Source organism: Schistocerca cancellata, chromosome 3 (genome assembly GCF_023864275.1).
Source record: "Schistocerca cancellata isolate TAMUIC-IGC-003103 chromosome 3, iqSchCanc2.1, whole genome shotgun sequence".
NCBI classification, from domain to species: domain Eukaryota; kingdom Metazoa; phylum Arthropoda; class Insecta; order Orthoptera; family Acrididae; genus Schistocerca; species Schistocerca cancellata.
Window position 1 is genome coordinate 18,857,537 of NC_064628.1, and position 25,762 is coordinate 18,883,298.

Below are 25,762 nucleotides of genomic sequence, written 5' to 3' on the forward strand. Positions count from 1 at the left end.
CCTCTCGCCCTGTGGTGCAAGTGATGTCCCTCTCTACAAAAATTTACTCAATGGGACCATAATATTGCAACCACACACACGTTGACCTGCTGTGAGGAAAAAACGAGTTAGTACATTTCAAACATGAAAAAGGTCATTTTAAAATCAACATGAAAAACCAAAATTCCAAAAGTATCAAACTCAAAATAATGCTTACCCAAGAAAGAAAATGTTTCGTGCTAGGCACCCTCCTCCCGCCCTGTGGTGCAATGATGTCCCTCTCTCCAAAAATGTACTCAATGGGACCGTTATGTTGCAACCACACACACGTTGACCTGCTGTGAGGAAAAATCGAGTTAGTACATTCCAAACATGAAGAAGGTCTTTTTAAAATCAACATGAATAACCAAAATTCCAAAAGAATCAAACACAAAATAATGCTTACCGAAGAAAGAAAATGTATCGTGGTAGGCACGGTTCTCCCACCCTGTGGTGCAACTGATGTCCCTCTCTACAAAAATATACTCAATGTGACCGTAATGTTGCAACCACACACACGTTGACCTGCTGTGGGGAAAAAACGAGTTAGTACATTTCAAACATGAAAAAGGTCATTTTAAAATCCACATGAAAAACCAAAATTCCAAAAGTATCAAACACAAAATATTGCTTACCGAAGAAAGAAAATGTATCGTGTTAGGCACCCTCCTCCCGCCCTGTGGTGCAACTGATGTCCCTCTCTTCAAAAATGTACTCAATGGAACCATAATGTTGCAAACACATGTTGACCTGCTGTGAGGAAAGAACGAGTTAGTACATTTCAAACATGAAAAAGGTCATTTTAAAATCAACATGAAGAACCAAAATTCCAAAAGTATCAAACACAAAATAATGCTTACCGAATAAGGAAAATGTATCGTGCTAGGCACCCTCCTCCCACCCTGTGGTGCAACTGATGTCCCTCTCTCCAAAAATGTACTCAATGGGACCATAATGTTGCAACCACACACACGTTGACCTGCTGTGAGGAAAGAACGAGTTAGTACATTCCAAACATGAAAAAGGTCATTTTAAAATCAACATGAAAAACCAATATTCCAAAAGTATCAAACACAAAATAATGCTTACCGAAGAAAGAAAATGTATCGTGCTATGCACCCTCCTCCCGCCCTGTGGTGCAACTGATTTCCCTCTCTCCAAATATGTACTCAATGGGACCATAATTTTGGAACCACACACACGTTGACCTGCTGTGAGGAAAAATGAGTTAGTACATTTAAAACATGAAGAAGGTCATTTTAAAATCATTATGAAACACCAAAATTCCAAAAGTATCAAACACAAAAAATGCTTACCGAAGAATGAAAGTGTATCGTGCTAGTCACCCTCCTCCTGTCCTGTCGTGCAAGTGATTCCCTCTCTCCAAAAATGTACTCAATGGGACCGTAATGTTGCAACCACACACACGTTGACATGCTGTGAGGAAAAAACGAGTTAGTACATTTCAAACACGAAAAAGGTCATTTTAAAATCAACATGAAAAACCAAAATTCCAAAAGTATCAAACACAAAATATTGTTTACCAAACAAAGAAGATGTATCGTGCTAGGCACCCTCCTCCCGCCCTGTGGTGCAACTGATGTCCCTCTCTCCAAAAATGTACTCAATGGGACCATAATGTTGCAACCACACACATGTTGATCTGCTGTGCGGAAAAAACGAATTAGTATATTCCAAACATGAAAAAGGTCATTTTAAAATCAACATGAAAAACCAAAATTGCAAAAGTATCAAACACAAAATAATGCTTACCGAAGAAAGAAAATGTATCGTGCTAGGCACCCTCCTCCCGCCCTGTGGTGCAAGTGATGTCCCTCTCTCCAAAAATGTACTCAATGGGACCATAATGTTGCAACCACACACACGTTGAACTGCTGTGAGGAAAAAACGAGTTAGTACATTTCAAACATGAGAAAGGTCATTTTAAAATCAACATGAAGAACCAAAATTCCAAAAGTATCAAACACAAAAAAATGCTTACCGAATAAAGAAAATGTATTGTGCTGAGCACCCTCCTCCCCCCCTGTAGTGCAAGTGATGTCCCTCTCTCCAAAAATGTACGCAATGGGACCAGAATGTTGCAACCACACACACGATGACCTGCTGTGAGGAAAAAACGAGTTAGTACATTTCAAACATGAAAAAGGTCATTTTAAAATCAACATGAAGACCAAAATTCCAAAAGTATCAAACACATAATAATGCTTACCGAAGAAAGGAAAGGTATCGTGCTAGGCACCCTCCGCCCGCCCTGTGGTCCAAGTGATGTCCTTCTCTCCAAAAATGTACTCAATGGGACCATAATGTTGCAACCACACACACGTTGACCTGCTGTGAGGAAAAAACGAGTTAGTACATTTCAAACATGAAAATGGTCATTTTAAAATCAACATGAAAAACCAAAATTCCAAAAGTATCAATCACAAAAAAATGCTTACTGAAGAAAGAAAATGTATCGTGCTAGGCACCCTCGTCCCGCCCTGTGGTGCAAGTGATGTCCCTCTCTCCAAAAATGTACTCAATGGGACCATAATGTTGCAACCACACACACGTTGACCTGCTGTGAGGAAAAAACCAGTTAGTATATTTAAACATGAAAAAGGTCATTTTAAAATCAACATGAAGAACCAAAATTCCAAAAGTAACAAATACAAAATAATGCTTACCGAAGAAAGAAAAAGTATCGTGCTAGGCACCCTCCTCCCGCCCTGTGGTACAACTGATGTCCCTCTCTCCAAAAATGTACTCAATGGGACCATAATGTTGCAACCACACACACGTTGACCTGCTGTGTGGGAAAAACGAGTTAGTATATTTCAAACATGAAAAAGGTCATTTTAAAATCAACATGAAAAACCAATATACCAAAAGTATCAAACACAAAAAAATGCTTACCGAATAAAGAAAATGTATTGTGCTAAGCACCCTCCTCCCCCCCTGTAGTGCAAGTGATGTCCCTCTCTCCAAAAATGTACTCAATGGGACCATAATGTTGCAACCACACACACGTTGACCTGCTGTGTGGGAAAAACGAGTTAGTACATTCCAAACATGACAAAGGTCATTTTAAAATCAACATGAAAAACCAAAATTCCAAAAGTATCAAACACAAAATAATGCTTACCGAAGAAAGAAAATGTATCGTGCTAGACACCCTCCTCCCGCCCTGTGGTGCAAGTGATGTCCCTCTCACCAAAAATGTACTCAATGGGACCATAATGTTGCAACCACACACACGTTGACCTGCTGTGAGGAAAAAACGAGTTAGTACATTTCAGACATGAAGAAGGTCATTTTAAAATCAACATGAAGAATCAAAATTCCAAAAGTATCAAACACAAAAAAATGCTTACCGAAGAAAGAAAATGTATCGTGCTAAGCACCCTCCTCCCGCCCTGTGGTGCAAGTGATGTCCCTCTCTCCAAAAATGTACTCAATGGGACCATAATTTTGGAACCACACACACGTTGACCTGCTGTGAGGAAAAACGAGTTAGTACATTTAAAACATGAAGAAGGTCATTTTAAAATCATTATGAAAAACCAAAATTCCAAAAGTATCAAACACAAAAAATGCTTACCAAAGAATTTAAATGTATCGTGCTAGGCACCCTCCTCCCACCCTGTGGTGCAACTGATGTCCCTCTCTCCAAAAATGTACTCAATGGGACCATAATGTTGCAACCACACACACGTTGACCTGCTGTGAGGAAAGAACGAGTTAGTACATTCCAAACATGAAAAAGGTCATTTAAAAATCAACATGAAAAACCAATATTCCAAAAGTATCAAACACAAAATAATGCTTACCGAAGAAAGAAAATGTATCGTGCTAGGCACCCTCCTCCCGCCCTGTGGTGCAAGTGATGTCCCTCTCACCAAAAATGTACTCAATGGGACCATAATGTTGCAACCACACACACGTTGACCTGCTGGGAGGAAAAATCGAGTTAGTACATTTCAGACATGAAGAAGGTCATTTTAAAATCAACATGAAGAACCAAAATTCCAAAAGTATCAAACACAAAAAAATGCTTACCGAAGAAAGAAAATGTATCGTGCTAAGCACCCTCCTCCCGCCCTATGGTGTAACAGATGTCCCTCTCTCCAAAAATTTACTCAATCGGACCATAATGTTGCAACCACACACACGTTGACCTGCTGTGAGGAAAAAACGAGTTAGTACATTCCAAACATGAAAAAGGTCATTTTAAAATCAACATGAAAAACCAAAATTCCAAAAGTATCAAACACAAAATAATGCTTACCGAAGAAAGAAAATGTATCGTGCTAGGCACCCTCCTCCCGCCCTGTGGTGCAAGTGATGTCCCTCTCTCCAAAAATGTACTCAATGGGACCATATTGTTGCAACCACACACACGTTGACCTGCTGTGAGGAAAAAACGAGTTAGTACATTTCAAACATGAGAAAGGTCATTTTAAAATCAACATGAAGAACCAAAATTCCAAAAGTATCAAACACAAAAAAATGCTTAACGAAGAAAGAAAATGTATCGTGCTAGGCACCCTCCTCCCGCCCTGTGGTGCAACTGATGTCCCTCTCTTCAAAAATGTATAATGTTGAAACCACACACACGTTGACCTCCTGTGAGGAAAAAATGAGTTAGTACATTCCAAACATGAGAAAGGTCATTTTAAAATCAACATGAAAAACCAAAATTCCAAAAGTATCAAACACAAAATATTGTCTACCAAAGAAAGAAAATGTATCGTGCTAGGCACCCTCCTCCCGCCCTGTGGTGCAACTGATGTCCCTCTCTCCAAAAATGTACTCAATCGGACCATAATGTTGCAACCACACACACGTTGACCTGCTGTGAGGAAAAAACGAGTTAGTACATTTCAAACATGACAAAGGTCATTTTAAAATGAACATGAAAAACCAAAATTCCAAAACTATCAAACACAAAATAATGCTTACCGAAGAAAGGAAAGGTATCGTGCTAGGCACCCTCCGCCCGCCCTGTGGTCCAAGTGATGTCCTTCTCTCCAAAAATGTACTCAATGGGACCATAATGTTGCAACCACACACACGTTGACCTGCTGTGAGGAAAAAACGAGTTAGTACATTTCAAACATGAAAATGGTCATTTTAAAATCAACATGAAAAACCAAAATTCCAAAAGTATCAAACACAAAAAAATGCTTACCGAAGAAAGAAAATGTATCGTGCTAGGCACCCTCCTCCCGCCCTGTGATGCAAGTGATGTCCCTCTCTCCAAAAATGTACTCAATGGGACCATAATGTTGCAACCACACACACGTTGACCTGCTGTGAGGGAAAAACCAGTTAGTATATTTAAACATGAAAAAGGTCATTTTAAAATCAACATGAAGAACCAAAATTCCAAAAGTAACAAATACAAAATAATGCTTACCGAAGAAAGAAAAAGTATCGTGCTAGGCACCCTCCTCCCGCCCTGTGGTACAACTGATGTCCCTCTCTCCAAAAATGTACTCAATGGGACCATAATGTTGCAACCACACACACGTTGACCTGCTGTGTGGAAAAAACGAGTTAGTACATTCCAAACATGAAAAAGGTCATTTTAAAATCAACATGAAAAACCAAAATTCCAAAAGTATCAAACACACAACAATGCTTACCGAAGAAAGAAAATGTATCGTGCTAGGCATCCTCCTCCCGCCCTGTGGTGCAAGTGATGTCACTCTCTCCAAAAATGTACTCAATGGGACCATAACGTTGCAACCACACACACGTTGACCTCCTGTGAGGAAAAAATGAGTTAGTACATTCCAAACATGAAAAAGGTCATTTTAAAATCAACATGAAAAACCAAAATTCCAAAAGTATCAAACACAAAATATTGTTTACCAAAGAAAGAAAATGTATCGTGCTAGGCACCCTCCTCCCGCCCTGTGGTGCAACTGATGTCCCTCTCTCCAAAAATGTACTCAATCGGACCATAATGTTGCAACCACACACACGTTGACCTGCTGTGAGGAAAAAACGAGTTAGTACATTTCAAACATGAAAAAGGTCATTTTAAAATGAACATGAAAAACCAAAATTCCAAAAGTATCAAACACAAAAAAATGCTTAACGAAGAAAGAAAATGTATCGTGCTAGGCACCCTCCTCCCGCCCTATGGTGCAAGTGATGTCCCTCTCTCCAAAAATGTACTCAATGGGACCATAATTTTGGAACCACACACACGTTGACCTGCTGTGAGGAAAAACGAGTTAGTACATTTAAAACATGAAGAAGGTCATTTTAAAATCATTATGAAAAACCAAAATTCCAAAAGTATCAAACACAAAAAATGCTTACCGAAAAATTTAAATGTATCGTGCTAGGCACCCTCCTCCCGCCCTGTGGTGCAAGTGATTCCCTCTCTCCAAAAATGTACTCAATGGGACCGTAATGTTGCAACCACACACACGTTGACCTGCTGTGAGGAAAAAACGAGTTAGTACATTTCAAACATGAAAAAGGTCATTTTAAAATCAACATGAAGAACCAAAATTCCAAAAGTATCAAACACAAAATAATGCTTACCGAAGAAAGAAAATGTATCGTGCTAGGCACCCTCCTCCCGCCCTGTGGTGCAACTGATGTCCCTCTCTCCAAAAATGTACACAATGGGACCATAATGTTGCAACCACACACACGTTGACCTGCTGTGAGGAAAAAATGAGTTAGTATATTTCAAACAAGAAAAAGGTCATTTTAAAATCAACATGAAAAACCAATATACCAAACGTATCAAACACAAAGTAATGCTTACCGAAGAAAGAAAATGTATCGTGCTAGGCACCCTCCCCCCCGCACTGTGGTGCAACTGATGTCCCTCTCTTCAAAAATGTATAATGTTGCAACCTCACACACGTTGACCTGCTGTGACGAAAAAACGAGTTAGTACATTCCAAACATGAAAAAGGTCATTTTAAAATCAACATGAAAAACCAAAATTCCAGAAGTATCAAACACAAAATAATGCTTACCGAAGAAAAGAAATGTATCGTGCTAGGCACCCTCCTCCCGCCCTGTGGTGCAACTGATGTCCCTCTCTTCAAAAATGTATAATGTTGAAACCACACACACGTTGACCTCCTGTGAGGAAAAAATGAGTTAGTACATTCCAAACATGAAAAAGGTCATTTTAAAATCAACATGAAAAACCGAAATTCCAAAAGTATCAAACACAAAATATTGTTTACCAAAGAAAGAAAATGTATCGTGCTAGGCACCCTCCTCCCGCCCTGTGGTGCAACTGATGTCCCTCTCTCCAAAAATGTACTCAATCGGACCATAATGTTGCAACCACACACACGTTGACCTGCTGTGAGGAAAAAACGAGTTAGTACATTTCAAACATGAAAAAGGTCATTTTAAAATGAACATGAAAAACCAAAATTCCAAAAGTATCAAACACAAAAAAATGCTTAACGAAGAAAGAAAATGTATCGTGCTAGGCACCCTCCTCCCGCCCTATGGTGCAAGTGATGTCCCTCTCTCCAAAAATGTACTCAATGGGACCATAATTTTGGAACCACACACACGTTGACCTGCTGTGAGGAAAAACGAGGTAGTACATTTAAAACATGAAGAAGGTCATTTTAAAATCATTATGAAAAACCAACATTCCAAAAGTATCAAACACAAAAAATGCTTACCGAAAAATTTAAATGTATCGTGCTAGGCACCCTCCTCCCGCCCTGTGGTGCAAGTGATTCCCTCTCTCCAAAAATGTACTCAATGGGACCGTAATGTTGCAACCACACACACGTTGACCTGCTCTGAGGAAAAAACGAGTTAGTACATTTCAAACATGAAAAAGGTCATTTTAAAATCAACATGAAGAACCAAAATTCCAAAAGTATCAAACACAAAATAATGCTTACCGAAGAAAGAAAATGTATCGTGCTAGGCACCCTCCACCCGCCCTGTGGTGCAACTGATGTCCCTCTCTCCAAAAATGTACACAATGGGACCATAATGTTGCAACCACACACACGTTGACCTGCTGTGAGGAAAAAATGAGTTAGTATATTTCAAACAAGAAAAAGGTCATTTTAAAATCAACATGAAAAACCAATATACCAAACGTATCAAACACAAAGTAATGCTTACCGACGAAAGAAAATGTATCGTGCTAGGCACCCTCCCCCCGCACTGTGGTGCAACTGATGTCCCACTCTTCAAAAATGTATAATGTTGCAACCTCACACACGTTGACCTGCTGTGACGAAAAAACGAGTTAGTACATTCCAAACATGAAAAAGGTCATTTTAAAATCAACATGAAAAACCAAAATTCCAGAAGTATCAAACACAAAATAATGCTTACCGAAGAAAGGAAATGTATCGTGCTAGGCACCCTCCTCCCGCCCTGTGGTGCAAGTGAAGTCCCTCTTTCCAAAAATGTACTCAATGTGACCATAATGTTGCAACCACACACACGTTGACCTGCTGTGTGGGAAAAACGAGTTAGTATATTTCAAACATGAAAAAGGTCATTTTAAAATCAACATGAAAAACCAATATACCAAAAGTATCAAACACAAAGTAATGCTTACCTTAGAAAGAAAATGTATCGTGCTAGGCACCCTCCCCGTGCCCTGTGGTGCAACTGATGTCCCTCTCTTCAAAAATGTATAATGTTGCAACCACACACACGTTGACCTGCTGTGACGAAAAAACGAGTTAGTACATTCCAAACATGAAAAAGGTCATTTTAAAATCAACACGAAAAACCAAAATTCCAGAAGTATAAAACACAAAATAATGCTTACCGAAGAAAGAACATGTATCGTGCTAGGCACCCTCTTCCCGCCCTGTGGTGCAACTGATGTCCCTCTCTTCAAAAATGTATATGGTTGCAACCACACACACGTTGACCTGCTGTGACGAAAAAACGAGTTAGTACATTCCAAACATGAGAAAGGTCATTTTAAAATCAACATGAAAAACCAAAATTCCAAAAGTATCAAACACAAAATAATGCTTACCGAAGAAAGAAAATGTATCGTGCTAGGCACCCTCCTCCCGCCCTGTGGTGCAAGCGATGTCCCTCTCACCAAAAATGTACTCAATGGGACCATAATGTTGCAACCACACACACGTTGACCTGCTGTGAGGAAAAAACGAGTTAGTACATTTCAGACATGAAGAAGGTAATTTTAAAATCAACATGAAGAATCAAAATTCCAAAAGTATCAAACACAAAAAAATGCTTACCGAAGAAAGAAAATGTATCGTGCTAAGCACCCTCCTCCCGCCCTGGGGTGCAAGTGATGTCCCTCTCTCCAAAAATGTACTCAATGGGACCATAATTTTGGAACCACACACACGTTGACCTGCTGTGAGGAAAAACGAGTTAGTACATTTAAAACATGAAGAACGTCATTTTAAAATCAACATGAAAAACCAAAATTCCAAAAGTATCAATTACAAAAAATGCTGACCAAAGAATTTAAATGTATCGTGCTAGGCACCCTCCTCCCGCCCTGTGGTGCAAGTGATTCCCTCTCTCCAAAAATGTAATCAATGGGACCGTAATGTTGCAACCACACACACGTTGACCTGCTGTGAGGAAAGAACGAGTTAGTACATTTCAAACATGAAAAAGGTCATTTTAAAATCAACATGAAGAACCAAAATTCCAAAAGTATCAAACACAAAATAATGCTTACCGAATAAGGAAAATGTATCGTGCTAGGCACCCTCCTCCCACCCTGTGGTGCAACTGATGTCCCTCTCTCCAAAAATGTACTTAATTGGACCATAATGTTGCAACCACACACACGTTGACCTGCTGTGAGGAAAGAACGAGTTAGTACATTCCAAACATGAAAAAGGTCATTTTAAAATCAACATGAAAAACCAATATTCCAAAAGTATCAAACACAAAATAATGCTTACCGACGAAAGAAAATGTATCGTGCTAGGCACCCTCCTCCCGCCCTGTGGTGCAAGTGATGTCCCTCTCACCAAAAATGTACTCAATGGGACCATAATGTTGCAACCACACACACGTTGACCTGCTGGGAGGAAAAAACGAGTTAGTACATTTCAGACATGAAGAAGGTCATTTTAAAATCAACATGAAGAACCAAAATTCCAAAAGTATCAAACACAAAAAAATGCTTGCCGAAGAAAGAAAATGTATCGTGCTAAGCACCCTCCTCCCACCCTATGGTGTAACAGATGTCCCTCTCTCCAAAAATGTACTCAATCGGACCATAATGTTGCAACCACACACACGTTGACCTGCTGTGAGGAAAAAACGAGTTAGTACATTTCAAACACGAAAAAGGTCATTTTAAAATCAACATGAAAAACCAAAATTCCAAAAGTATCAAACACAAAAGAATGCTTACCGAAGAAAGAAAATGTATCGTGCTAGGCACCCTCCTCCTGTCCTGTGGTGCAAGTGATTCCCTCTCTCCAAAAATGTACTCAATGGGACCGTAATGTTGCAACCACACACACGTTGACCTGCTGTGAGGAAAAAACGAGTTAGTACATTTCAAACACGAAAAAGGTCATTTTAAAATCAACATGAAAAAACAAAATTCCAAAAGTATCAAACACAAAATATTGTTTACCAAACAAAGAAAATGTATCGTGCTAGGCACCCTCCTCCCGCCCTGTGGTGCAACTGATGTCCCTCTCTCCAAAAATGTACTCAATGGGACCATAATGTTGCAACCACACACACGATGACCTGCTGTGCGGAAAAAACGAATTAGTATATTCCAAACATGAAAAAGGTCATTTTAAAATCAACATGAAAAACCAAAATTCCAAAAGTATCAAACACAAAATAATGCTTACCGAAGAGAGAAAATGTATCGTGCTAGGCACCCTCCTCCCGCCCTGTGGTGCAAGTGATGTCCCTCTCTCCAAAAATGTACTCAATGGGACCATAATGTTGCAACCACACACACGTTGACCTGCTGTGAGGAAAAAACGAGTTAGTACATTTCAAACATGAGAAAGGTCATTTTAAAATCAACATGAAGAACCAAAATTCCAAAAGTATCAAACACAAAAAAATGCTTACCGAATAAAGAAAATGTATTGTGCTAAGCACCGTCCTCCCCCCCTGTGGTGCAAGTGATGTCCCTCTCTCCAAAAATGTACTCAATGGGACCATAATGTTGCAACCACACACACGTTGACCTGCTGTGAGGAAAAAACCAGTTAGTACATTCCAAACATGAAAAAGGTCATTTTAAAATCAACATGAAAAACCAAAATTCCAAAAGTTCAAACACACAATAATGCTTACCGAAGAAAGAAAATGTATCGTGCTAGGCATCCTCCTCCCGCCCTGTGGTGCAAGTGATGTCACTCTCTCCAAAAATGTACTCAATGGGACCATAACGTTGCAACCACACACACGTTGACCTGCTGTGAGGAAAAAACGAGTTAGTACATTCAAAACATGAAAAAGGTCATTTTAAAATCAACATGAAAAACCAAAATTCCAAAAGTATCAAACACAAAATAATGCTTACCGAAGAAAGAAAATGTATCGTGCTAGGCACCCTCCTCCCGCCCTGTGGTGCAACTGATGTCCCTCACTCCAATAATGTACTCAATGGGACCGTAATGTTGCAACCACACACACGTTGACCTGCTGTGAGGAAAAAATGAGTTACTACATTTCAAACATGAAAAAGGTCATTTTAAAATCAACATGAAAAACCAAAATTCCAAAAGTATCAAATACAAAAAAATGATTACCGAAGAAAGAAAATGTATCGTGCTAGTTACCCTCCTCCCACCCTGTGGTGCAACTGATGTCCCTCTCTCCAAAAATGTACACAATGGGACCATAATGTTGCAACCACACACACGTTGACCTGCTGTGAGGAAAAAATGAGTTAGTATATTTCAAACAAGAAAAAGGTCATTTTAAAATCAACATGAAAAACCAATATACCAAACGTATCAAACACAAAGTAATGCTTACCGAAGAAAGAAAATGTATCGTGCTAGGCACCCTCCCCCCGCACTGTGGTGCAACTGATCTCCCTCTCTTCAAAAATGTATAATGTTGCAACCTCACACACGTTGACCTGCTGTGACGAAAAAACGAGTTAGTACATTCCAAACATGAAAAAGGTCATTTTAAAGTCAACATGAAAAACCAAAATTCCAGAAGTATCAAACACAAAATAATGCTTACCGAAGAAAGGAAATGTATCGTGCTAGGCACCCTCCTCCCGCCCTGTGGTGCAACTGATGTCCCTCTCTTCAAAAATGTATAATGTTGAAACCACACACACGTTGACCTCCTGTGAGGAAAAAATGAGTTAGTACATTCAAACATGAGAAAGGTCATTTTAAAATCAACATGAAAAACCAAAATTCCAAAAGTATCAAACACAAAATATTGTCTACCAAAGAAAGAAAATGTATCGTGCTAGGCACCCTTCTCCCGCCCTGTGGTGCAACTGATGTCCCTCTCTCCAAAAATGTACTCAATCGGACCATAATGTTGCAACCACACACACGTTGACCTGCTGTGAGGAAAAAACGAGTTAGTACATTTCAAACATGAAAAAGGTCATTTTAAAATGAACATGAAAAACCAAAATTCCAAAACTATCAAACACAAAATAATGCTTACCGAAGAAAGGAAAGGTATCGTGCTAGGCACCCTCCGCCCGCCCTGTGGTCCAAGTGATGTCCTTCTCTCCAAAAATGTACTCAATGGGACCATAATGTTGCAACCACACACACGTTGACCTGCTGTGAGGAAAAAACGAGTTAGTACATTTCAAACATGAAAATGGTCATTTTAAAATCAACATGAAAAACCAAAATTCCAAAAGTATCAAACACAAAATATTGTTTACCAAACAAAGAAAATGTATCGTGCTAGGCACCCTCCTCCCGCCCTGTGGTGCAAGTGATGTCCCTCTCTCCAAAAATGTACTCAATGGGACCATAATTTTGGAACCACACACACGTTGACCTGCTGTGAGGAAAAACGAGTTAGTACATTTAAAACATGAAGAAGGTCATTTTAAAATCAACATGAAAAACCAAAATTCCAAAAGTATCAAACATAAAAAATGCTTACCAAAGAATTTAAATGTATCGTGCTAGGCACCCTCCTCCCGCCCTGTGGTGCAAGTGATTCCCTCTCTCCAAAAATGTACTCAATGGGACCGTAATGTTGCAACCACACACACGTTGACCTGCTGTGAGGAAAGAACGAGTTAGTACATTTCAAACATGAAAAAGGTCATTTTAAAATCAACATGAAGAACCAAAATTCCAAAAGTATCAAACACAAAATAATGCTTACCGAATAAGGAAAATGTATCGTGCTAGGCACCCTCCTCCCACCCTGTGGTGCAACTGATGTCCCTCTCTCCAAAAATGTACTCAATGGGACCATAATGTTGCAACCACACACACGTTGACCTGCTGTGAGGAAAGAACGAGTTAGTACATTCCAAACATGAAAAAGGTCATTTTAAAATCAACATGAAAAACCAATATTCCAAAAGTATCAAACACAAAATAATGCTTACCGAAGAAAGAAAATGTATCGTGCTAGGCACCCTCCTCCTGTCCTGTGGTGCAAGTGATTCCCTCTCTCCAAAAATGTACTCAATGGGACCGTAATGTTGCAACCACACACACGTTGACCTGCTGTGAGGAAAAAATGAGTTAGTACATTTCAAACACGAAAAAGGTCATTTTAAAATCAACATGAAAAACCAAAATTCCAAAAGTATCAAACACAAAATATTGTTTACCAAACAAAGAAAATGTATCGTGCTAGGCACCCTCCTCCCGCCCTGTGGTGCAACTGATGTCCCTCTCTCCAAAAATGTACTCAATGGGACCATAATGTTGCAACCACACACACGTTGATCTGCTGTGCGGAAAAAACGAATTAGTTTATTCCAAACATGAAAAAGGTCATTTTAAAATCAACATGAAAAACCAAAATTCCAAAAGTATCAAACACAAAATAATGCTTACCGAAGAAAGAAAATGTATCGTGCTAGGCACCCTCCTCCCGCCCTGTGGTGCAAGTGATGTCCCTCTCTCCAAAAATGTACTCAATGGGACCATAATGTTGCAACCACACACACGTTGACCTGCTGTCAGGAAAAAACGAGTTAGTACATATCAAACATGAGAAAGGTCATTTTAAAATCAACATGAAGAACCAAAATTCCAAAAGTATCAAACACAAAAAAATGCTTACCGAATAAAGAAAATGTATTGTGCTAAGCACCCTCCTCCCCCCTGTAGTGCAAGTGATGTCCCTCTCTCCAAAAATGTACGCAATGGGACCAGAATGTTGCAACCACACACACGATGACCTGCTGTGAGGAAAAAACGAGTTAGTACATTTCAAACATGAAAAAGGTCATTTTAAAAACAACATGAAGAACCAAAATTCCAAAAGTATCAAACACAAAATAATGCTTACCGAAGAAAGGAAAGGTATCGTGCTAGGCACCCTCCGCCCGCACTGTGGTCCAAGTGATGTCCTTCTCTCCAAAAATGTACTCAATGGGACCATAATGTTGCAACCACACACACGTTGACCTGCTGTGAGGAAAAAACGAGTTAGTACATTTCAAACATGAAAATGGTCATTTTAAAATCAACATGAAAAACCAAAATTCCAAAAGTATCAAACACAAAAAAATGCTTACCGAAGAAAGAAAATGTATCGTGCTAGGCACCCTCCTCCCGCCCTGTGGTGCAAGTGATGTCCCTCTCTCCAAAAATGTACTCAATGGGACCATAATGTTGCAACCACACACACGTTGACCTGCTGTGAGGAAAAAACCAGTTAGTATATTTAAACATGAAAAAGGTCATTTTAAAATCAACATGAAGAACCAAAATTCCAAAAGTAACAAATACAAAATAATGCTTACCGAAGAAAGAAAAAGTATCGTGCTAGGCACCCTCCTCCCGCCCTGTGGTACAACTGATGTCCCTCTCTCCAAAAATGTACTCAATGGGACCATAATGTTGCAACCACACACACGTTGACCTGCTGTGTGGAAAAAATCGAGTTAGTACATTCCAAACATGAAAAAGGTCATTTTAAAATCAACATGAAAAACCAAAATTCCAAAAGTTCAAACACACAATAATGCTTACCGAAGAAAGAAAATGTATCGTGCTAGGCATCCTCCTACCGCCCTGTGGTGCAAGTGATGTCACTCTCTCCAAAAATGTACTCAATGGGACCATAACGTTGCAACCACACACACGTTGACCTGCTGTGAGGAAAAAACGAGTTAGTACATTCAAAACATGAAAAAGGTCATTTTAAAATCAACATGAAAAACCAAAATTCCAAAAGTATCAAACACAAAATAATGCTTACCGAAGAAAGAAAATGTATCGTGCTAGGCACCCTCCTCCCGCCCTGTGGTGCAACTGATGTCCCTCACTCCAATAATGTACTCAATGGGACCGTAATGTTGCAACCACACACACGTTGACCTGCTGTGAGGAAAAAATGAGTTACTACATTTCAAACATGAAAAAGGTCATTTTAAAATCAACATGAAAAACCAAAATTTCAAAAGTATCAAATACAAAAAAATGATTACCGAAGAAACAAAATGTATCGTGCTAGGCACCCTCCTCCCACCCTGTGGTGCAACTGATGTCCCTCTCTCCAAAAATGTACACAATGGGACCATAATGTTGCAACCACACACACGTTGACCTGCTGTGAGGAAAAAATGAGTTAGTATATTTCAAACAAGAAAAACGTCATTTTAAAATCAACATGAAAAACCAATATACCAAACGTATCAAACACAAAGTAATGCTTACCGAAGAAAGAAAATGTATCGTGCTAGGCACCCTCCCCCCGCACTGTGGTGCAACTGATCTCCCTCTCTTCAAAAATGTATAATGTTGCAACCTCACACACGTTGACCTCCTGTGAGGAAAAAATGAGTTAGTACATTCAAACATGAGAAAGGTCATTTTAAAATCAACATGAAAAACCAAAATTCCAAAAGTATCAAACACAAAATAATGCTTACCGAAGAAAGAAAATGTATCGTGCTAGGCACCCTCCTCCCGCCCTGTGGTGCAACTGATGTCCCTCACTCCAATAATGTACTCAATGGGACCGTAATGTTGCAACCACACACACGTTGACCTGCTGTGACGAAAAAACGAGTTAGTACATTCCAAACATGAAAAAGGTCATTTTAAAGTCAACATGAAAAACCAAAATTCCAGAAGTATCAAACACAAAATAATGCTTACCGAAGAAAGGAAATGTATCGTGCTAGGCACCCTCCTCCCGCCCTGTGGTGCAACTGATGTCCCTCTCTCCAAAAATGTACTCAATGGGACCATAATGTTGCAACCACACACACGTTGACCTGCTGTGAGGAAAAAACCAGTTAGTATATTTAAACATGAAAAAGGTCATTTTAAAATCAACATGAAGAACCAAAATTCCAAAAGTAACAAATACAAAATAATGCTTACCGAAGAAAGAAAAAGTATCGTGCTAGGCACCCTCCTCCCGCCCTGTGGTACAACTGATGTCCCTCTCTCCAAAAATGTACTCAATGGGACCATAATGTTGCAACCACACACACGTTGACCTGCTGTGTGGAAAAAATCGAGTTAGTACATTCCAAACATGAAAAAGGTCATTTTAAAATCAACATGAAAAACCAAAATTCCAAAAGTTCAAACACACAATAATGCTTACCGAAGAAAGAAAATGTATCGTGCTAGGCATCCTCCTCCCGCCCTGTGGTGCAAGTGATGTCACTCTCTCCAAAAATGTACTCAATGGGACCATAACGTTGCAACCACACACACGTTGACCTGCTGTGAGGAAAAAACGAGTTAGTACATTCAAAACATGAAAAAGGTCATTTTAAAATCAACATGTAAAACCAAAATTCCAAAAGTATCAAACACAAAATAATGCTTACCGAAGAAAGAAAATGTATCGTGCTAGGCACCCTCCTCCCGCCCTGTGGTGCAACTGATGTCCCTCACTCCAATAATGTACTCAATGGGACCGTAATGTTGCAACCACACACACGTTGACCTGCTGTGAGGAAAAAATGAGTTACTACATTTCAAACATGAAAAAGGTCATTTTAAAATCAACATGAAAAACCAAAATTCCAAAAGTATCAAATACAAAAAAATGATTACCGAAGAAAGAAAATGTATCGTGCTAGGCACCCTCCTCCCACCCTGTGGTGCAACTGATGTCCCTCTCTCCAAAAATGTACACAATGGGACCATAATGTTGCAACCACACACACGTTGACCTGCTGTGAGGAAAAAATGAGTTAGTATATTTCAAACAAGAAAAACGTCATTTTAAAATCAACATGAAAAACCAATATACCAAACGTATCAAACACAAAGTAATGCTTACCGAAGAAAGAAAATGTATCGTGCTAGGCACCCTCCCCCCGCACTGTGGTGCAACTGATCTCCCTCTCTTCAAAAATGTATAATGTTGCAACCTCACACACGTTGACCTCCTGTGAGGAAAAAATGAGTTAGTACATTCAAACATGAGAAAGGTCATTTTAAAATCAACATGAAAAACCAAAATTCCAAAAGTATCAAACACAAAATAATGCTTACCGAAGAAAGAAAATGTATCGTGCTAGGCACCCTCCTCCCGCCCTGTGGTGCAACTGATGTCCCTCACTCCAATAATGTACTCAATGGGACCGTAATGTTGCAACCACACACACGTTGACCTGCTGTGATGAAAAAACGAGTTAGTACATTCCAAACATGAAAAAGGTCATTTTAAAGTCAACATGAAAAACCAAAATTCCAGAAGTATCAAACACAAAATAATGCTTACCGAAGAAAGGAAATGTATCGTGCTAGGCACCCTCCTCCCGCCCTGTGGTGCAACTGATGTCCCTCTCTTCAAAAATGTATAATGTTGAAACCACACACACGTTGACCTCCTGTGAGGAAAAAATGAGTTAGTACATTCAAACATGAGAAAGGTCATTTTAAAATCAACATGAAAATCCAAAATTCCAAAAGTATCAAACACAAAATATTGTCTACCAAAGAAAGAAAATGTATCGTGCTAGGCACCCTCCTCCCGCCCTGTGGTGCAACTGATGTCCCTCTCTCCAAAAATGTACTCAATCGGACCATAATGTTGCAACCACACACACGTTGACCTGCTGTGAGGGAAAAACCAGTTAGTATATTTAAACATGAAAAAGGTCATTTTAAAATCAACATGAAGAACCAAAATTCCAAAAGTAACAAATACAAAATAATGCTTACCGAAGAAAGAAAAAGTATCGTGCTAGGCACCCTCCTCCCGCCCTGTGGTACAACTGATGCCCCTCTCTCCAAAAATGTACTCAATGGGACCATAATGTTGCAACCACACACACGTTGACCTGCTGTGTGGAAAAAACGAGTTAGTACATTCCAAACATGAAAAAGGTCATTTTAAAATCAACATGAAAAACGAAAATTCCAAAAGTATCAAACACACAACAATGCTTACCGAAGAAAGAAAATGTATCGTGCTAGGCATCCTCCTCCCGCCCTGTGGAGCAAGTGATGTCACTCTCTCCAAAAATGTACTCAATGGGACCATAACGTTGCAACCACACACACGTTGACCTGCTGTGAGGAAATAACGAGTTAGTACATTCAAAACATGAAAAAGGTCATTTTAAAATCAACATGAAAAACCAATATTCCAAAAGTATCAAACACAAAATAATGCTTACCGAAGAAAGAAAATGTATCGTGCTAGGCACCCTCCTCCTGCCCTGTGGTGCAACTGATGTCCCTCACTCCAATAATGTACTCAATGGGACCGTAATGTTGCAACCACACACACGTTGACCTGCTGTGAGGAAAAAATGAGTTACCACATTTCAAACATGAAAAAGGTCATTTTAAAATCAACATGAAAAACCAAAATTCCAAAAGTATCAAATACAAAAAAATGCTTAACGAAGAAAGAAAATGTATCGTGCTAGGCACCCTCCTCCCGCCCTATGGTGCAAGTGATGTCCCTCTCTCCAAAAATGTACTCAATGGGACCATAATTTTGGAACCACACACACGTTGACCTACTGTGAGGAAAAACGAGTTAGTACATTTAAAACATGAAGAAGGTCATTTTAAAATCATTATGAAAAACCAAAATTCCAAAAGTATCAAACACAAAAAATGCTTACCGAAAAATTTAAATGTATCGTGCTAGGCACCCTCCTCCCGCCCTGTGGTGCAAGTGATTCCCTCTCTCCAAAAATGTACTCAATGGGACCGTAATGTTGCAACCACACACACGTTGACCTGCTGTGAGGAAAAAACGAGTTAGTACATTTCAAACATGAAAAAGGTCAAATTAAAATCAACATGAAGAACCAAAATTCCAAAAGTATCCAACACAAAATAATGCTTACCGAAGAAAGAAAATGTATCGTGCTAGGCACCCTCCTCCCGCCCTGTGGTGCAACTGATGTCCCTCTCTCCAAAAATGTACACAATGGGACCATAATGTTGCAACCACACACACGTTGACCTGCTGTGAGGAAAAAATGAGTTAGTATATTTCAAACAAGAAAAACGTCATTTTAAAATCAACATGAAAAACCAATATACCAAACGTATCAAACACAAAGTAATGCTTACCGAAGAAAGAAAATGTATCGTGCTAGGCACCCACCCCCCCGCACTGTGGTGCAACTGATGTCCCTCTCTTCAAAAATGTATAATGTTGCAACCTCACACACGTTGACCTGCTGTGACGAAAAAACGAGTTAGTACATTCCAAACATGAAAAAGGTCATTTTAAAATCAACATGAAAAACCAAAATTCCAGAAGTATCAAACACAAAATAATGCTTACCGAAGAAAGGAAATGTATCGTGCTAGGCACCCTTCTCCCGCCCTGTGGTGCAACTGATGTCCCTCTCTTCAAAAATGTATAATGTTGAAACCACACACACGTTGACCTCCTGTGAGGAAAAAATGAGTTAGTACATTCCAAACATGAAAAAGGTCATTTTAAAATCAACATGAAAAACCAAAATTCCAAAAGTATCAAACACAAAATATTGTTTACCAAAGAAAGAAAATGTATCGTGCTAGGCACCCTCCTCCCGCCCTGTGGTGCAACTGATGTCCCTCTCTCCAAAAATGTACTCAATCGGACCATAATGTTGCAACCACACACACGTTGACCTGCTGTGAGGAAAAAACGAGTTAGTACATTTCAAACATGAAAAAGGTCATTTTAAAATGAACATGAAAAACCAAAATTCCAAAAGTATCAAACACAAAAAAATGCTTAACGAAGGAAGAAAATGTATCGTGCTAGGCACCCTCCTCCCGCCCTATGGTGCAAGTGATGTCCCTCTCTCCAAAAATGTACTCAATGGGACCATAATTTTGGAACCACACACACGTTGACCTGCTGTGAGGAAAAACGAGTTAGTACATTTAAAACATGAAGAAGGTCATTTTAAAATCATTATGAAAAACCAAAATTCCAAAAGTAACAAACACAAAAAATGCTTACCGAAAAATTTAAATGTATCGTGCTAGGCACCCTCCTCCCGCCCTGTGGTGCAAGTGATTCCCTCTCTCCAAAAATGTACTCAATGGTACCGTAATGTTGCAACCACACACACGTTGACCTGCTCTGAGGAAAAAACGAGTTAGTACATTTCAAACATGAAAAAGGTCATTTTAAAATCAACATGAAGAACCAAAATTCCAAAAGTATCAAACACAAAATAATGCTTACCGAAGAAAGAAAATGTATCGTGCTAGGCACCCTCCTCCCGCCCTGTGGTGCAACTGATGTCCCTCTCTCCAAAAATGTACACAATAGGACCATAATGTTGCAACCACACACACGTTGACCTGCTGTGAGGAAAAAATGAGTTAGTATATTTCAAACAAGAAAAAGGTCATTTTAAAATCAACATGAAAAACCAATATACCAAACGTATCAAACACAAAGTAATGTTTACCGAAGAAAGAAAATGTATCGTGCTAGGCACCCTCCCCCCGCACTGTGGTGCAACTGATGTCCCTCTCTTCAAAAATGTATAATGTTGCAACCTCACACACGTTGACCTGCTGTGACGAAAAAACGAGTTAGTACATTCCAAACATGAAAAAGGTCATTTTAAAATCAACATGAAAAACCAAAATTCCAGAAGTATCAAACACAAAATAATGCTTACCGAAGAAAGGAAATGTATCGTGCTAGGTACCCTCCTCCCGCCCTGTGGTGCAACTGATGTCCCTCTCTTCAAAAATGTATAATGTTGAAACCACACACACGTTGACCTCCTGTGAGGAAAAAATGAGTTAGTACATTCCAAACATGAAAAAGGTCATTTTAAAATCAACATGAAAAACCAAAATTCCAAAAGTATCAAACACAAAATATTGTTTACCAAAGAAAGAAAATGTATCGTGCTAGGCACCCTCCTCCCGCCCTGTGGTGCAACTGATGTCCCTCTCTCCAAAAATGTACTCAATCGGACCATAATGTTGCAACCACACACACGTTGACCTGCTGTGAGGAAAAAACGAGTTAGTACATTTCAAACATGAAAAAGGTCATTTTAAAATGAACATGAAAAACCAAAATTCCAAAAGTATCAAACACAAAAAAATGCTTACCGAAGAAAGAAAATGTATCGTGCTAGGCACCTTCCTCCCGCCCTGTGGTGCAAGTGATGTCCCTCTCTCCAAAAATGTACTCAATGGGACCATAATTTTGGAACCACACACACGTTGACCTGCTGTGAGGAAAAACGAGTTAGTACATTTAAAACATGAAGAAGGTCATTTTAAAATCATTATGAAAAACCAAAATTCCAAAAGTATCAAACACAAAAAATGCTTACCGAAAAATTTAAATGTATCGTGCTAGGCACCCTCCTCCCGCCCTGTGGTGCAAGTGATTCCCTCTCTCCAAAAATGTACTCAATGGGACCGTAATGTTGCAACCACACACACGTTGACCTGCTGTGAGGAAAGAACGAGTTAGTACATTTCAAACATGAAAAAGGTCTTTTTAAAATCAACATGAAGAACCAAAATTCCAAAAGTATCAAACACAAAATAATGCTTACCGAAGAAAGAAAATGTATCGTGCTAGGCACCCTCCTCCCGCCCTGTGGTGCAAGTGATGTCCCTCTCTAAAAAAATGTACTCGATGGGACCATAATGTTGCAACCACACACACGTTGACCTGCTGTGAGGAAAAAACGAGTTAGTATATTTCAAACACGAAAAAGGTCATTTTAAAATCAACATGAAGAACCAAAATTCAAAAAGTATCAAACACAAAATAATGCTTACCGAAGAAAGAAAATGTATCGTGCTAGGCACCCTCTTCCCGCACTGTGGTGCAACTGATGTGCCTCTCTCCAAAATGTACTCAATCGGACCATAATCTTGCAACCACACACACGTTGACCTGCTGTGAGGAAAAAACCAGTTAGTACATTCCAAACATGAAAAAGGTCATTTTAAAATCAACATGAAAAACCAAAATTCCAAAAGTATCAAAAACACAAAATAATGCTTACCGAAGAAAGAAAATGTATCGTGCTAGGCACCCTCCTCCCGCCGTGCGGTGCAAGTTATGTCCCTCTCTCCAAAAATGTACTCGATGGGACCGTAATGTTGCAACCACACACTCGTTGACCTGCTGTGAGGAAAAAATGAGTTAGTACATTTCAAACATGAGAAAGGTCATTTTAAAATCAACATGAAAAACCAAAATTCTAAAAGTATCAAACACAAAAAATGCTTACCGAGGAATGAAAATATATCGTGCTAGGCACCCTCCTCCCGCCCTGTGGTGCAACTGATGTCCCTCTCTTCAAAAATGTGTAATGTTGCAACCACACACACGTTGACCTGCTGTGAGGAAAAAATCAGTTAGTACATTCCAAACATGAAAAAGGTCATTTTAAAATCAACATGAAAAACCAAAATTCCAAAAGTATCAAACACAAAATAATGCTTACTGCAGAAAGAAAATGTATCGTGCTAGGCACCCTCCTCCCGCCCTGTGGTGCAAGTGATGTCCTTCTCTCCAAAAATGTACTCGATGGGACCGTAATGTTGCAACCACACACACGTTGACCTGCTGTGAGGAAAAAATGAGTTAGTACATTACAAACATGAGAAAGGTCATTTTAAAATCAACATGAAAAACCAAAATTCCAAAAGTATCAAACACAAAAAAATGCTTACTGAAGAAAGGAAATGTATCGTGCTAGGCACCCTCCTCCCGCCCTGTGGTGCAACTGATGTCCCTCTCTCCAAAAATGTACTCAATGGGACCTGAATGTTGCAACTACACACACGTTGACCTGCTGTGAGGAAAAAACTTGTTAGTACATTTCAAACAAAACAAGGTCATTTTAAAATCAACATGAAAAACCAAAATTCCAAAAGTATAAACACAAAATAATGCTTACCGAAGAAAGAAAATGTATAGTGCTAGGCACCCTCCTCCCGCTCTGTGGTGCAACTGATGTCCCTCTCTCCAAAAATGTACTCAATGGGACCATAATGTTGGAACCACATACACATTGTCCTGCTGTGAAAAAAAACGATTTAGTACATTCAAAACATGAAAAAGGTCATTTTAAAATCAACATGAATAACCAAAATTCCAAAAGTATCAAACACAAACTAATGCTTACCGAAGAAAGAAAATGTATCGTGCTAGGCACCCTCCCCCCACCCTGTGGTGCAAGTGATCTCCCTCTCTCCAAAAATGTACTCAATGGGACCATAATGTTGCAACCACACACACGTTGACCTGCTGTGAGGAAAAAACGAGTTAGTACATTTCAAACATGAGAAAGGTCATTTTAAAATCAACATGAAAAACCAAAATTCCAAAAGTATCAAACAGAAAATAAAGCTTACCGAAGAAAGAAAATGTATCGTGCTAGGCACCCTCCTCCCGCCCTGTGGTGCAACTGATGTCACTCTCTTCAAAAATGTATAATGTTGCAACCACACACACGTTGACCAGCTGTGAGAAAAAAACGAGTTAGTACATTCCAAACATGAGAAAGGTCATTTTAAAATCAACATGAAAAACCAAAATTCCAAAAGTATCAAACACAAAATAATGCTTACCGAAGAAAGAAAATGTATCGTGCTAGGCACCCTACTCCGGCCCTGTGGTGCAAGTGATGTCCCTCTCTCCAAAAATGTACTCAATGGGACCATAATGTTGCAACCACACACAAATTGACCTGCTGTGAAAAAAAAAACGAGTTAGTACATTTCAAACATGAAAAAGGTCATTTTAATATCAACATGAAAAACCAAAATTCCAAAAGTATCAAACAAAAAAAAGGCTTACCGAACAAAGAAAATGTATCCTGCTAGGCACCCTCCTCCCACCCTGTGGTGCAACTGATGTCCCTCTCTCCAAAAATGTACTCAATGGGACCATAATGTTGCAACCACACACACGTTGACCTGCTGTGAGGAAAAAACGAGTTAGTACATTCCAAACTTGAAAAAGGTCATTTTAAAATCAACATGAAACTCCAAAATTCTAAAAGTATCAAACACAAAGAAATGCTTACCGAAGAAAGAAAATGTATCGTGCTAGGCACCCTCCTCCAGCCCTGTGGTGCAAGTGATGTCCCTCTCTCCAAAAGTGTACTCAATGGGACCGTAATGTTGGAACCACACACACGTTTACCTGCTGTGAGGAAAAAACGAGTTAGTACATTTCAAACATGAAAAAGTTCATTTTAAAATCAACATGAAAAACCAAAATTCCAAAGTATCAAACACAAAAAATTGCTTACCGAAGAAAGAAAATGTATAACACTCCGCACCCTCCTCCCGCCCTGTGGTGCAACTGATGTCCCTCTCTCCAAAAATGTACTCAATGGGACCATAATATTGCAACCACACACACGTTGACCTGCTATGAGGAAAAAACGGGTTAGTACATTTCAATCATGAAAAAGGTCATTTTAAAATCAACATGAAAAACCAAAATTCCAAATTTATCAAACACAAAAAAATGCTCACCGAAGAAAGAAAATGTATCGTGCTAGGCACCTTCCTCCCGCCCTGTGGTGCAAGTGATGTCCCTCTCTCCAAAAATGTACTCAATGGGACCGTAATGCTGCAACCACACACACGTTGACCTGCTGTGAGGAAAAAACGAGTTAGTACATTTCAAACATGAAAAAGGTCATTTTAAAATCAACATGAAAAACCAAAATTCCAAAAGTATCAAACACAAAATAATACTTACCGAAGAAAGAAAATGTATCATGCTAGGCACCCTCCTCACGCCCTGTGGTACAAATGATGTACCTCTCTCCAAAAATGTACTCAATGGGATCATAATGTCGCAATCACACACACGGTGACCTGCTGTGAGGAAAAAACGAGTTAGTACATTTCAAACATGATAAAGGTCATTTTAAAATCACAATGAAAAACCAAAATTCCAAAAGTATCAAACACAAAAAAATGCTTACCGAAGAAAGAAAATGTATCGTGCTAGGCACCCTTCTCCCGCCCTGAGGTGCAAGTGATGTCTCTCTCTCCAAAAATGTACTCAATGGGACCATAGTGTTGCAACCCGACACACGTTGACCTAGCTTGAGGAAAAAACGAGTTAGTACATTTCAGACATGAAGAAGGTCATTTTAAAATCAACATGA